Source organism: Scyliorhinus torazame, chromosome 18, assembly GCF_047496885.1.
Source record: "Scyliorhinus torazame isolate Kashiwa2021f chromosome 18, sScyTor2.1, whole genome shotgun sequence".
NCBI classification, from domain to species: domain Eukaryota; kingdom Metazoa; phylum Chordata; class Chondrichthyes; order Carcharhiniformes; family Scyliorhinidae; genus Scyliorhinus; species Scyliorhinus torazame.
Genome location: NC_092724.1, coordinates 118,565,144 through 118,579,120, shown reverse-complemented (window position 1 = coordinate 118,579,120; position 13,977 = coordinate 118,565,144). Strand labels below are relative to the sequence as shown.

At 65.5% G+C, this 13,977-nt stretch overlaps 1 long non-coding RNA gene across 1 annotated transcript; it reads right to left on the bottom strand.

Moving 5' to 3' along the window:
* Positions 1-1,292: 1,292 nt before the first annotated feature.
* Positions 1,293-13,892, bottom strand: LOC140395449 (uncharacterized). Its single transcript, XR_011936195.1, has 3 exons — positions 12,687-13,892; positions 8,434-8,543; positions 1,293-3,319 (listed from the first exon to the last, which is right to left on the bottom strand). It is a non-coding gene; the product is annotated as an uncharacterized lncRNA (long non-coding RNA).
* Between the last annotated feature and the right edge of the window lie 85 nt (positions 13,893-13,977).

Here is a 13,977-nt window from a genome sequence, read left to right as displayed (position 1 = left end):
GCCCCTTGAGGCCCTCACAGCAATTGCCAAACACTTTGCATTCATGTTGCAACTTTAGCGTGAAACATCCCTAAAGGCACTTTGGAAGCATGAAACAGAATTTGACATTGAGCCACATTGATCATACACCTCAATTAGCTTATCTTAAATCTCTTTATTGAGCAGAATCCAAGCCTACAACCTTTCCTCAAAATGTAAATGTTTTGGGCCTGTGTTGATTCTGATGAATCTACTGGACCAGATTCCAGGTCAATATGTTCCTCGTCAGCTACAACATCTCTAATTGAATGGATTTAACCAGAGTTTGTGTCAACCCCTTTGTATTTCAGCTCCCTTGAGGCTAACATTCCGTTGGTCTCAATGTTTATTTTGTACCTCCCACCAGTTTTTTTTGTGATTTCTGCACTTGGATCCCATAATCTCTCAGCACTTCCACAGTTCCTAGCTTCTCACCATATAGAAAATACTCTGATCGGTATCCCTTGGGTCCAAAGGGGTTAAACCTACCACACCTAGTTTTGCCCACTCACTGAATCCATTAATGCCCCATCTACAGTGTCAACTGATTTGGGTCTACTGCTCACTGTTCATCCATCTAAGTCATTTATAAATGTAGAGCAGTTCAGGCCCCAGTAGGGATCCTGTGGACCAGCAGTAGTCACATTCTGCCAATTTGATACATATCCACTGTCCCTTCTCTGCGACATAGCTCCTCACAAATTCCATATCCAATGTCTTCTCATTTTTATTACCAGTTTCACCACGAGGAGCCTTGTGAAATGCGCTCAGGAAGCCAATGATACCCATAGATTCCAGAAATCAAACATAAAATGAAGTTGAACTTTATTTAAATCATGCAAATAACAACACCGCTTAAATATTTACAAATTGCAGTTTTTAAATTCGGAGTTGGAGCAGAAACCACACTGGATACAGGGCAATATGTTCAGGAATAAAATTGTTTTTTCGACTTTGAACAATAAATACATTATTTAAAGCAGCAGCAACACATTACAGCACTGGAAGGAGTCACATCTTAACTGACCAAATGCTGTGCAAAACTGGCAGTATGTGCCGAATGTTAGACTCTGGACATTGGAGTGACTGGGGAAGAGGAGACCGAAGGACAGGTATTCACAGTCTCCTTGAACAATGAGGAAATGCTGGACAACAAGTGACCTCGACAGGAACCATCATGAGATGGATGAACACAGTCGGTCAGTGAATGTCTGATCACAGCTGGATTGTGCTGAGCACTTGACACCGGGGGTAGGGGGTTGGGGGGGGGGGGGGGGGGGGGGGTGGCATTCAGTGGACAAGTGAGCGGAATGTGCAGTGCCTCACCTGGGGGGTGGTGATTAGTTCAAACCAAGTCACAGTAAACAGATTGGAAGAATTAACATGGCAGCCTTATAAATATGGTTAGAAAGCTGCATCAAATGGCAGATTAGCAGGAATGCTTGTGAGCTTCATTAACAGACAGAATTGAGCAATGAAAAGCTGCCTAAGAATGAATCAGTTCCACAGCTGGTTTGACATTGTCCTGCTTCCCAAGGGCTTGAGTCTGAGTCTCGAACTTTGCTGCTGACTGGGTCACTTCTGCCCCTGGTCAGGCTAGAATCTCGGAGGCTTTGTCGGGGGGGGGGGGCAGAGGCCTCCAGAGAGCAACAGCCAAATACACAGCTGGACGCCCATGGTACAGACCCCCATTGCCAATTGTACAGCGAAGGAACAAGGGGATAACGGTCAAAATTAAATGAAAGCTTTAGTGATGTCAACTGAACAAAGATGATTTCTGAAATGTTGATGGAGTCACCGATGGCCTGCGATGATGAACAAACCACCGACAGAGGGCCTCAATATTCAGGTGAAGCCAGGACTAAAGACAGGAAGGAGAGTAGAGATCAGCTGCAATGTTTCCTTGATAGAAGGGGTGTGACAGTATAATGGAATGGCTTGAACAAAGTTGACAAATTCCCGTCCCAGTCCCTGGCCAGGATTTACAGTATCAGCTCTTGCTGTGAGCGAGGGGAAACATTGGTGCATTCCCAAGTCTCTATTCCAGGTGCAGAGCTACAGCAGCTCTGCTGACTCAGGTTTCTCTGCATTGTCGATGATTGCTCCTGCAATTTGGATTCCTCACTGACAACATTGTGGTCTCCTCTACATTGAAGAGACCGAACACAGGCGAGCCGATTACTTTGTGGAACACCATTGTTCAGTCTGCAACATTCTGAGCACTAGTCATATTAATTCTCTGTCCCACTCCAACCTCAGCCTCTTATTCCATTCCAATGACGTTCAATGAAAGCTCGAAGAACAGCATCTTATCTTTCACTTAGGCACTTTATCGCTTTCTGGATTCAACATAGTGTTCAACAATTTCAGATTATAACCCATTCAGAAGCAGCTGCTGGTAACGATTCTGCTGTTTCTTCACTTGTCCCAGTACCCTCTCATTTGACTTTGCATCATCACCCCTTTCGTTATTTAATCTCTCCTGCCCCCCCCCCCCCCCCGCCCTATCCCTTTTGTTCTATCCTCCCCATCCCCTGCTTCTGAAACTTGTTTAAGTTACATCTAGGACATTTTCTCATGCAAACCCATTGACCTGAAATGTTATGTTTCTCTCACCACGGATGCTGACTGATCTGCGGAGTTTTCCTGGCATTTTATGATTTTATTTCACTGCCGCGTGAGATCTGCTTGTCCTCAGGGCTCTCGGCAAGGTAGTGATTACTGATCTCTTGTCCTCATGTGGTGCCTGGACACTCGCACCTCCAGCCAGAGTCAATGGGTGGCGATCAGGAGCATGGGTCGTAGTCTCACCGAGAATCAGAACGAGGAGTCCATCAGTGTTCAGCAAACTCGACCAGAGGTAGGACCTAACCTGGGCTGTACAATTCAACCAGTCACTCAGTGAAACTTCTGGCTGATTGTTGCAAAACTAATTAACCCTTTCACAATAGCAGTGTTAGTGCCTCTGGTAATGGATTGGAGGTTGGTTTTGAGGGTGTATGTAGCCCCCTGCTAAAAAACAGCAAAATCAGAGGCCAGATTCCGAGCCCGGCTGCAGACATGGACCTCACCCTATTTTACAGCTTGTTCTTTCATCAATTCCAGACAGAAACAGACGGCACAGTGCTTCAGTCAGGCGAGCCGAGCGGAGCTGATTGGTGGACTCGAGGCTGTGACAGACAGTGAAGGGTCAGAGATATCCCCATTTCTCAGCTGGGGGAAACTGGTCCACCTCAGCCATCTCGGAGCAAATCTGCTGTCCCATTGTAAAAATCAGCTTGTATCTCAATCTGACTTTCTCCTACAAACACAAACACACAAGAGGAGCCAAGGAGAAAGTCACCCATACCAGATCTTGTTTCCCTCAAGCAGAAAAAAATATACCAACACCGAATGTAATAAAGAACCAAAAGAGGGCAAGAGAGAGAGAGGAGGTGCCTGGGGAGAGGGCGCGAGGCGACGCGCCAGGGGGAGTGTATTAAACAGAACCTGAGATGAAGGGAGTGGAGATGGATACAGAGAGACAGTGGGGATATGAGAGCAGGGAGGGGAGGGAATATTTGCCCCGCAAAGGTTGTTTGAAAAGCAGATGGACCGGCAGAAGGGAGGTTAGTCGATGAAGACCCAAACCCATGGACATTAATTCGAACCAGGTCTTACTTTCAGAGGGTTTGCCAGTAACATGACCTGTGTGGTTGGGGGTTAGCCAGGATTGAATGGGGTCAGATTAGTGCCTGGTGGGAAGAGGGCACCCGAGGACAGGGTAGGAGGCGGCACGCCAGGGGGAGGGCACGAGGCGGCACGCCAGGGGTAGGGCACGAGGCAGCACGCCAGGGGTAGGGCACGAGGCAGCACGCCAGGGGTAGGGCACGAGGCAGCACGCCAGGGGTAGGGCACGAGGCGGCACCCCAGGGGTAGGGCACGAGGCGGCACGCCAGGGGTAGGATACGAGGCGGCACGCCAGGGGTAGGATACGAGGCGGCACGCCAGGGGGAGGGCACGAGGCGGCACGCCAGGGGGAGGGCACGAGGCGGCACGCCGGGGGAGGGCACGAGGCGGCACGCCAGGGGGAGGGCACGAGGCGGCGTGCCAGGGGAGGGCACGAGGCAGCGTGCCAGGGGAAGGGCGCGAGGCGGGTGCCAGGGGGGGGCAAGAGGTGGCACGCCAGGGGGATGGCACGAGGCGGCGTGCCAGGAGGAGGGCGCGAGGCGGCGTGCCAGGGGGAGGGCGCGAGGGGGCGTGCCAGGGGAAGGGCGCGAGGCGGCGTGCCGGGGGAGGGCGCGAGGCGGCGTGCCGGGGGAGGGCGCGAGGCGGCGTGCCGGGGGAGGGCGCGAGGCGGCGTGCCGGGGGAGGGCGCGAGGCGGCGTGCCAGGGGGAGGGCGCGAGGCGGCGTGCCAGGGGAGGGCGCGAGGCGGCGTGCCAGGGGGAGGGCGCGAGGCGGCGTGCCGGGGGAGAGCGCGAGGCGGCGTGCCGGGGGAGGGCGCGAGGCGGCGTGCCGGGGGAGAGCGCGAGGCGGCGTGCCGGGGGAGGGCGCGAGGCGGCGTGCCGGGGGAGAGCGCGAGGCGGCGTGCCGGGGGAGGGCGCGAGGCGGCGGAGGGCGCGAGGCGGCACGCCAGGGGGAGGATACGAGGCGGCACGCCAGGGGTAGGGCACGAGGCAGCACGCCAGGGGTAGGGCACGAGGCAGCACGCCAGGGGTAGGGCACGAGGCGGCACCCCAGGGGTAGGGCACGAGGCGGCACGCCAGGGGTAGGATACGAGGCGGCACGCCAGGGGTAGGATACGAGGCGGCACGCCAGGGGCAGGGCACGAGGTGTCACGCCAGGGGTAGGATACGAGGCGGCACGCCAGGGGTAGGGCACGAGGCGGCACGCCAGGGGTAGGGCACGAGGCGGCGTGCCAGGGGGAGGGCGCGAGGCGGCACGCCAGGGGTAGGGCACGAGGCAGCACGCCAGGGGTAGGGCACGAGGCAGCACGCCAGGGGTAGGGCACGAGGCGGCACCCCAGGGGTAGGGCACGAGGCGGCACGTCAGGGGTAGGATACGAGGCGGCACGCCAGGGGTAGGATACGAGGCGGCACGCCAGGGGCAGGGCACGAGGTGTCACGCCAGGGGTAGGATACGAGGCGGCACGCCAGGGGTAGGGCACGAGGCGGCACGCCAGGGGTAGGGCACGAGGCGGCGTGCCAGGGGGAGGGCGCGAGGCGGCACGCCAGGGGTTGGATACGAGGCGGCACGCCAGGGGTAGGGCACGAGGCAGCACGCCAGGGGTAGGGCACGAGGCAGCACGCCAGGGGTAGGGCACGAGGCGGCACCCCAGGGGTAGGGCACGAGGCGGCACGCCAGGGGTAGGATACGAGGCGGCACGCCAGGGGTAGGATACGAGGCGGCACGCCAGGGGCAGGGCACGAGGTGGCACGCCAGGGGTAGGATACGAGGCGGCACGCCAGGGGCAGGGCACGAGGTGGCACGCCAGGGGTAGGGCACGAGGCGGCACGCCAGGGGTAGGGCACGAGGCGGCGTGCCAGGGGGAGGGCGCGAGGCGGCGAGCCAGGGGGAGGGCACGAGGCGGCGAGCCAGGGGGAGGGCGCTAGGCGGCGAGCCAGGGGGAGGGCGCTAGGCGGCGAGCCAGGGGGAGGGCGCTAGGCGGCGAGCCAGGGGGAGGGCGCGAGGCGGCGAGCCAGGGGGAGGGCGCGAGGCGGCGAGCCAGGGGGAGGGCGCGAGGCGGCGAGCCAGGGGAGGGCGCGAGGCGGCGAGCAGGGGGGCGAGGGGCGAGCCAGGGGGAGGGCGATAGGCGGCGAGCCAGGGGAAGGCGCGAGGCGGCGTGCCGGGGGAGGGGCGCGAGGCGGCGTGCCGGGGGAGGGCGCGAGGCGGCGTGCCGGGGGAGGGCGCGAGGCGGCGAGCCAGGGGGAGGGCGCTAGGCGGCGAGCCAGGGGGAGGGCGCTAGGCGGCGAGCCAGGGGGAGGGCGCTAGGCGGCGAGCCAGGGGGAGGGCGCTAGGCGGCGAGCCAGGGGGAGGGCGCTAGGCGGCGAGCCAGGGGGAGGGCGCGAGGCGGCGAGCCAGGGGGAGGGCGATAGGCGGCGAGCCAGGGGGAAGGCGCGAGGCGGCGTGCCGGGGGAGGGCGCGAGGCGGCGTGCCGGGGGAGGGCGCGAGGCGGCGTGCCGGGGGAGGGCGCGAGGCGGCGTGCCGGGGGGAGGGCGCGAGGCGGCGCGCCTGGGGGAGGGCGCGAGGCGGCGCGCCAGGGGGAGGGCGCGAGGCGGCGCGCCAGGGGGAGGGCGCGAGGCGGCACACGCCAGGGGGAGGGCGCGAGGCGGCACGCCAGGGGGAGGGCGCGAGGCGGCACGCCAGGGGGAGGGCGCGAGGCGGCACGGCAGGAGGAGGGCGCGAGGCGGCAGGCCAGGGGGAGGGCGCGAGGCGGCACGCCAGGGGGAGGGCGCCGAGGCGGCACGCCAGGGGGAGGGCGCGAGGCGGCACACCCGGGGGAGGGCGCGAGGCGGCACGCCAGGGGGAGGGCGCGAGGCGGCACGCCAGGTGGAGGGCGCGAGGCGGCGCGCCAGGGGGAGGCGCGAGGCGGCACGCCAGGGGGAGGGCGCGAGGCGGCACGCCAGGGGGAGGGGCGCGAGGCGGCGTGCCAAGGGGAGGGCGCGAGGCGGCACGCCAGGGGGAGGGCGCCGAGGCGGCCACGCCAGGTGGAGGGCGCGAGGCGGCACGGCAGGGGAGGGCGCGAGGCGGCACGCCAGGGGGAGGCGCGAGGCGGCGTGCCAAGGGGAGGGCGCGAGGCGGCACGCCAGGGGGAGGGCGCGAGGCGGCACGCCAGGGGGAGGGCGCGAGGCGGCACGCCAGGGGGAGAGGGCGCGAGGCGGCACGGCAGGAGGAGGGCGCGAGGCGGCAGGCCAGGGGGAGGGCGCGAGGCGGCACGCCAGGGGGAGGGCGCGAGGCGGCACGCCAGGGGGAGGGCGCGAGGCGGCACACCCGGGGGAGGGCGCGAGGCGGCACGCCAGGGGGAGGGCGCGAGGCGGCACGCCAGGTGGAGGGCGCGAGGCGGCGCGCCAGGGGGAGGCGCGAGGCGGCACGCCAGGGGGAGGGCGCGAGGCGGCACGCCAGGGGGAGGGCGCGAGGCGGCGTGCCAAGGGGGAGGGGCGCGAGGCGGCACGCCAGGGGGAGGGGCGCGAGGCGGCACGCCAGGTGGAGGGGCGCGAGGCGGCACGGCAGGGGGAGGGCGCGAGGCGGCACGCCAGGGGGAGGCGCGAGAGGGCGGCGTGCCAAGGGGAGGGCGCGAGGGCGGCGGCGCCAGGGGGAGGGCGCGAGGCGGCACGGCAGGGGGGAGGGCGCGAGGCGGCGCGGCAGGGGGAGGGGCGCGAGGCGGCGCGGCAGGGGGAGGGCGCGAGGCGGCGTGCCAGGGGGGAGGGCGCGAGGGCGGCGTGCCAGGGGGAGGGCGCGAGGCGGCGCGCAAGGGGGAGGGCGCGAGGCGGCGTGCCAGGGGGGAGGGCGCGAGGCGGCGTGTCAGGGGGGAGGGCACGAGGCGGCGTGTCAGGGGAGGGCGCGAGGCGGCGTGCCAGGGGGAGGGCGCGAGGCGGCGTGCCAGGGGGAGGGCACGAGGCGGCGTGTCAGGGGAGGGCGCGAGGCGGCGTGCCAGGGGGAGGGCACGAGGCGGCGTGCCAGGGGGAGGGCACGAGGCGGCGTGTCAGGGGAGGGCGCGAGGCGGCGTGCCAGGGGGAGGGCGCGAGGCGGCGTGCCAGGGGGAGGGGCGCGAGGCAGCACGCCAGGGGGGAGGGCGCGAGGCGGCACGCCAGGGGGAGGGCGCGAGGCGGCACGCCAGGGGGAGGGCGCGAGGCGGCACGCCAGGGGGGAGGGCGCGAGGCGGCACGCCAGGGGGGAGGGCGCGAGGCGGCACGCCAGAGGGAGGACGGGAGGCGGCGCGCCAGAGGGAGGGTGCGAGGCGGCACGCCAGGGGGGAGGACGGGGAGGCGGCGCGCCAGGGGGGAGCGCGCGATGCGGCGCGCCAGGGGGGAGGGGCGGCGAGGCGGCGCGCCAGGGGGAGGGCGCGAGGCGGCACGCCAGGGGGAGGGCGCGAGGCGGCGCGCCAGGGGGGAGGGCGCGAGGCGGCGCTCCAGGGGGAGGGGCGCGAGGGCGGCGCGCCAGGGGGAGGGCGCGAGGCGGCACGCCAGGGGGAGGGCGCGAGGCGGCACGCCAGGGGGAGGGCGCGAGGCGGCACGCCAGGGGGGAGGGCGCGAGGCGGCACGCCAGGGGGAGGGCGCGAGGAAGTGGAGATGGATACAGAGACAATGGGGATTTGAGAGCAGGGAGGGGAGGGAATATTTGCCCCGCAAAATGTTTGAGAAGCAGATGGACCGGCAGAAGGCAGGTTAGTCGATGAACACCCAAACCCATGCACATTAATTCGACCCAGGTCTTACCTTCAGAGGGTTTGCCAGTAACATGACCTGTGTGATGGAGGCTGGGGTTGGACAGGATTGAATGGGGTCAGATCAGTGCCTGATGGAGGTTGTAACTTCACTTTCATTGTCTGTGAATGAATAGAAAGCAGTCAGTGCCCCTGTTGTGAATGCCCCTTTAATCTATGGGGTCCTGTGTATCCTAAATATGGGTTGAGGGATGGGGGTTGGGTCGAGTCGTAGATTTTGGGACATGGTCTGATATTTTAAACACGGTGGTCATTACTTTCACCCGCCCAACTTGCTGATGCCAAATAATGTTTGCCTTGGATTTCACAGATTACAGATTCCATAGACAGCTGGACTAACTGCATAGAGGGCTCGGGCGGAGCGGGCGGGGGCTAGGGCTGAGCGGGCGGGGGCTGGGGGCGGAGGCGGGGGGGCGGAGGGGGCGGGGGCTGGGGCGGAGGGGGCGGGGGCTGGGGCGGAGGGGGCGGGGGCTGGGGCGGAGGGGGCGGGGGCTGGGGCGGAGGCTGGGGCGGAGGGGGCGGGGGCTGGGGCGGAGGGGGCGGGGGCTGGGGCGGAGGGGGCGGGGGCTGGGGCGGAGCGGGCGGGGGGCGGAGCGGGGAGGGGGCTGGGCGGAGCGGGGAGGGGGCGCGAGGGGCGGAGCGGGGAGGGGGCGCGAGGGGCGGAGCGGGGGAGGGGGCGCGAGGGGGCAGGGAGGGGGCGCGAGGGGCAGGGAGGGGGCGCGAGGGGCAGGGAGGGGGCGCGAGGGGCAGGGAGGGGGGCGCGAGGGGCAGGGAGGGGGCGCGAGGGGCAGGGAGGGGGCGCGAGGGGCAGGGGAGGGGCGCGAGGGGCAGGGAGGGGGGCGCGAGGGGCAGGGAGGGGGCGCGAGGGGCAGGGAGGGGGCGCGAGGGGCAGGGAGGGGGCGCGAGGGGCAGGGAGGGGCGCGAGGGGCAGGGAGGGGGCGCGAGGGGCAGGGAGGGGGCGCGAGGGGCAGGGAGGGGGCGCGAGGGGCAGGGAGGGGGCGCGAGGGGCAGGGAGGGGGGCGCGAGGGGCAGGGAGGGGGCGCGAGGGGCAGGGAGGGGGCGCGAGGGGCAGGGAGGGGGCGCGAGGGGCAGGGAGGGGGCGCGAGGGGCAGGGAGGGGGCGCGAGGGGCAGGGAGGGGGGCGCGAGGGGCAGGGAGGGGGCGCGAGGGGCAGGGAGGGGGCGCGAGGGGCAGGGAGGGGGCGCGAGGGGCAGGGAGGGGGCGCGAGGGGCAGGGAGGGGGCGCGAGGGGCAGGGAGGGGGCGCGAGGGGCAGGGAGGGGGCGCGAGGGGCAGGGAGGGGGCGCGAGGGGCAGGGAGGGGGCGCGAGGGGCAGGGAGGGGGCGCGAGGGGCAGGGAGGGGGCGCGAGGGGCAGGGAGGGGGCGCGAGGGGCAGGGAGGGGGCGCGAGGGGCAGGGAGGGGGCGCGAGGGGCAGGGAGGGGGCGCGAGGGGCAGGGAGGGGGCGCGAGGGGCAGGGAGGGGGCGCGAGGGGCAGGGAGGGGGCGCGAGGGGCAGGGAGGGGGGCGCGAGGGGCAGGGAGGGGCGCGAGGGGCAGGAGGGGCGCGAGGGGCAGGGAGGGGGCGCGAGGGCAGGGAGGGGGCGCGAGGGGCAGGGAGGGGGCGCGAGGGGCAGGGAGGGGGCGCGAGGGGCAGGGAGGGGGCGCGAGGGGCAGGGAGGGGGCGCGAGGGGCAGGGAGGGGGCGCGAGGGGCAGGGAGGGGGCGCGAGGGGCAGGGAGGGGGCGCGAGGGGCAGGGAGGGGGCGCGAGGGGCAGGGAGGGGGCGCGAGGGGCAGGGAGGGGGCGCGAGGGGCAGGGAGGGGGCGCGAGGGGCAGGGAGGGGGCGCGAGGGGCAGGGAGGGGGCGCGAGGGGGCAGGGAGGGGGCGCGAGGGGCAGGGAGGGGGCGCGAGGGGCAGGGAGGGGGCGCGAGGGGCAGGGAGGGGGCGCGAGGGCAGGGAGGGGGGCGCGAGGGGCAGGGAGGGGGCGCGAGGGGCAGGGAGGGGGCGCGAGGGGCAGGGAGGGGGCGCGAGGGGCAGGGAGGGGGCGCGAGGGGCAGGGAGGGGGCGCGAGGGGCAGGGGAGGGGGCGCGAGGGGCAGGGAGGGGGCGCGAGGGGCAGGGAGGGGGCGCGAGGGGCAGGGAGGGGGCGCGAGGGGCAGGGAGGGGGCGCGAGGGGCAGGGAGGGGGCGCGAGGGGCAGGGAGGGGGCGCGAGGGGCAGGGAGGGGGCGCGAGGGGCAGGGAGGGGGCGCGAGGGGCAGGGAGGGGGCGCGAGGGGCAGGGAGGGGCGCGAGGGGCAGGGAGGGGCGCGAGGGGCAGGGAGGGGGCGCGAGGGGCAGGGAGGGGGCGCGAGGGGCAGGGAGGGGCGCGAGGGGCAGGGAGGGGGCGCGAGGGGCAGGGAGGGGGCGCGAGGGGCAGGGAGGGGCGCGAGGGGCAGGGAGGGGGCGCGAGGGGCAGGGAGGGGGCGCGAGGGCAGGAGCGGCGCGAGGGGCAGGGAGCCGGCGCGAGGGCAGGGAGCCGGCGCGAGGGGCAGGGAGCCGGCGCGAGGGCAGGGAGCCGGCGCGAGGGGCAGGGAGCCGGCGCGAGGGGCAGGGAGCCGGCGCGAGGGGCAGGGAGCCGGCGCGAGGGGCAGGGAGCCGGCGCGAGGGGCAGGGAGCCGGCGCGAGGGGCAGGGAGCCGGCGCGAGGGGCAGGGAGCCGGCGCGAGGGGCAGGGAGCCGGCGCGAGGGGCAGGGAGCCGGCGCGAGGGGCAGGGAGCCGGCGCGAGGGGCAGGGAGCCGGCGCGAGGGGCAGGGAGCCGGCGCGAGGGGCAGGGAGCCGGCGCGAGGGGCAGGGAGCCGGCGCGAGGGGCAGGGAGCCGGCGCGAGGGGCAGGGAGCCGGCGCGAGGGGCAGGGAGCCGGCGCGAGGGCAGGGAGCCGGCGCGAGGGGCAGGGAGCCGGCGCGAGGGGCAGGGAGCCGGCGCGAGGGGCAGGGAGCCCGGCGCGAGGGGCAGGGAGCCGGGCGCGAGGGGCAGGGAGCGGGCGCCACGGGGAGGGGAGCGGGCGCCACGGGGAGGGAGCGGGCGCCACGGGAGGGAGCGGGCGCGACGGGGAGGGAGCGGGCGCGACGGGGAGGGAGCGGGCGCGACGGGGAGGAGCGGGCGCGACGGGGAGCGACCAAATGCGACGGGGAGGGAGCACAAGCACAGTGGGGAGGAGGGGGGGGGGGGGGGGGGGGGGAAAGAGAGTCTATAATCAAGCACGGCAGGGTGAGGGAGAGTGAGCATGGTGGGGGGTGAGAGATAGGGAGAGGGGGATTTGGGATGTTGAGGGAGAGGCGGGAGTAGAGATAGACTCCAACATGAAGAGGCTGAGGTGGAGAAGTGGAGGGTGGGACCAATTGGAGGAAACAATGTTTGTAGAAAAGAGGGAAGGAAAGGCAGGTGATGAACAGTTTAGGTCCCCTTATCAACAGAAAGATATGGGGTGGAACGGTGACACAGTGGTTATCACTGGTGCCTCATGGGTTCGATCCCGGCCTCGGGTCACCATCTGTGTGGACATTCTCCCCATACCTGCATGGGTCTCACCCCCACAACCCAAAGATGTGCATGGGTCTAAATTTAGAAAATAAAATCAACAGGAAGATATACTGGCATTGCAGGCAATCTGGTGAAGGTTCACTAGGTTTATCCTGGGTATGGAGGAATTTTCTTTTGAGGAGAGGTTGAGTGGATTGGTCTTGTACTCACTGAGTTTTGAAAAGTTAGAGGTTAACCTATTGAGACATATAGAATTCTCTGGCGGCTTGACAGGGTAAATGAGAGGATGCTTCCTGTGGGAGAGCGGCATTTCAGGCAGAGACGAGGAGTAATTCCTTCTCTCAGACGGTTAAGAATCTGTGGAATTCTTGACCGCAGATGGTGGGTGGTTAAGTATGTACAAGGCTGAGAGAGACAGATTTAAGCAATAAGGGAATCAAGGATTATGGGGATAAGGTGGGAAAGTGGAATTGAGGATTAGATCAGATCGGCCATGATCTCATTGAATGGCAGAGCAGACTCGATGGGCTGAATGGCCTATTTCTGTTCCCACTTCTTGTGGCCCTGTGATTGTTTGAAAATTAAAGGCTGTATTGTCTTCAATAGAGTGGCTCCTCGAAAGCTCATTATTTCCTGCGAAGCTTTGGGGTTTCTGAGGTTGTGGAAGTCCTGGTACAAATGCACGTTACGTGTCTGTTCATGTTACAGATGGATGAAAAGATTGGGGCCCCTACCTTGGGTACAGCTGCCTGCAAGACCACATTGGTAATGGGCAGGGGTGAGGTGCTGATCATGGAGATGACAATCACAAGCACATCTGGCCGTGCGGGAGGGCAGTCCTTCGCAAAATGCAGCAGGATCCTAAAGCCATTCTTGTCGTACGCAGTCACAGGGAGAACACTGCCTGCAATACACATGCTGTAGTCACTAAACCGCATAGTACAGGAGGAGGTTATCCAGCCTATCATGTCTGTCCTGACTCTTTGAAAGAGTTAATCAATTAACAACCTTCTGCTCCCCCCGTCTTCCCCTCCACAAAATGGCGTTGCAAATTTCCCCTTTTTGAAAGTTCCTATTGAATCTGCTTCAATAGCTCTTTCAGGCATCGCTTTGCAGATAACAACTCGCTGTAAAAAAAAAAGTTTCCCCATGTCACCTCTCGATCGGTCTATCTGGTTACTACCCCTTTCTCCCCTGGTAATAGCTTCTCTTCATTGCTTCCCCCTCCCTCCTTGAAAAAACCCAGTCACACACGTTTCCCTCACCCTCTCAAACCTTGCCATCTGTCAACCTCAACATTGCAAACACTGGTAGATTGTTGAACTACAGAAGGCATCATAGCCAAGCTAGATCCTGTCAGGCAGGGAATCCAGGGTAGTGTTGAGGAGCAGAAATCCTGAACTTGCTTCATCCCTGAGGTGCTGTGCACGTTTCCTTGGCCGCAGGAAAATACTTCTCACTGTGCTTTGATAAATATGACAATAAATCAAATCAATCAATGTTGAATCTAAAAAGGTCCTTGGTTGAGACTAATTCAGTACAGACCAAAGTCAAGCCAAGAGGAAAAGAAAAATGATCAACTCAAGGGTAAATATCATTGCCTTTCTGCAAGGGTCCTGGTTACAGGGAATGGGCACTCTTAATGCAAGTGACAAGTATGGCAACTTTAACCCAGACGCTGTGGAGCAAGAAAAAGTTCTAATTTCTTCAAAATAATCTGGACCTGTTTTTAAGAATGTTTGAAACAACATTTAAGAGCTTGCATCAGTTGGAAAAAAAATCGATTGTAATTTTCTTGGAAAATGTGATCTGTCAAACCTTGAACTCAAAGCAGTACCAACAGGAAGTTATGGACCTGAACTGTGCGACTGGCAGACACAAAACGAGAACTGGAGGTAGAAAGTGAACAAGCACACAGATAGAGACACAAATGCTGCAGCAAGAACGATTATCAAACCCCTGCCGTGTTTAGGAGAAAGCCAAGCTGTCTACAAAAAGTTCATTTTCCGTTTGGCAATAATAAGA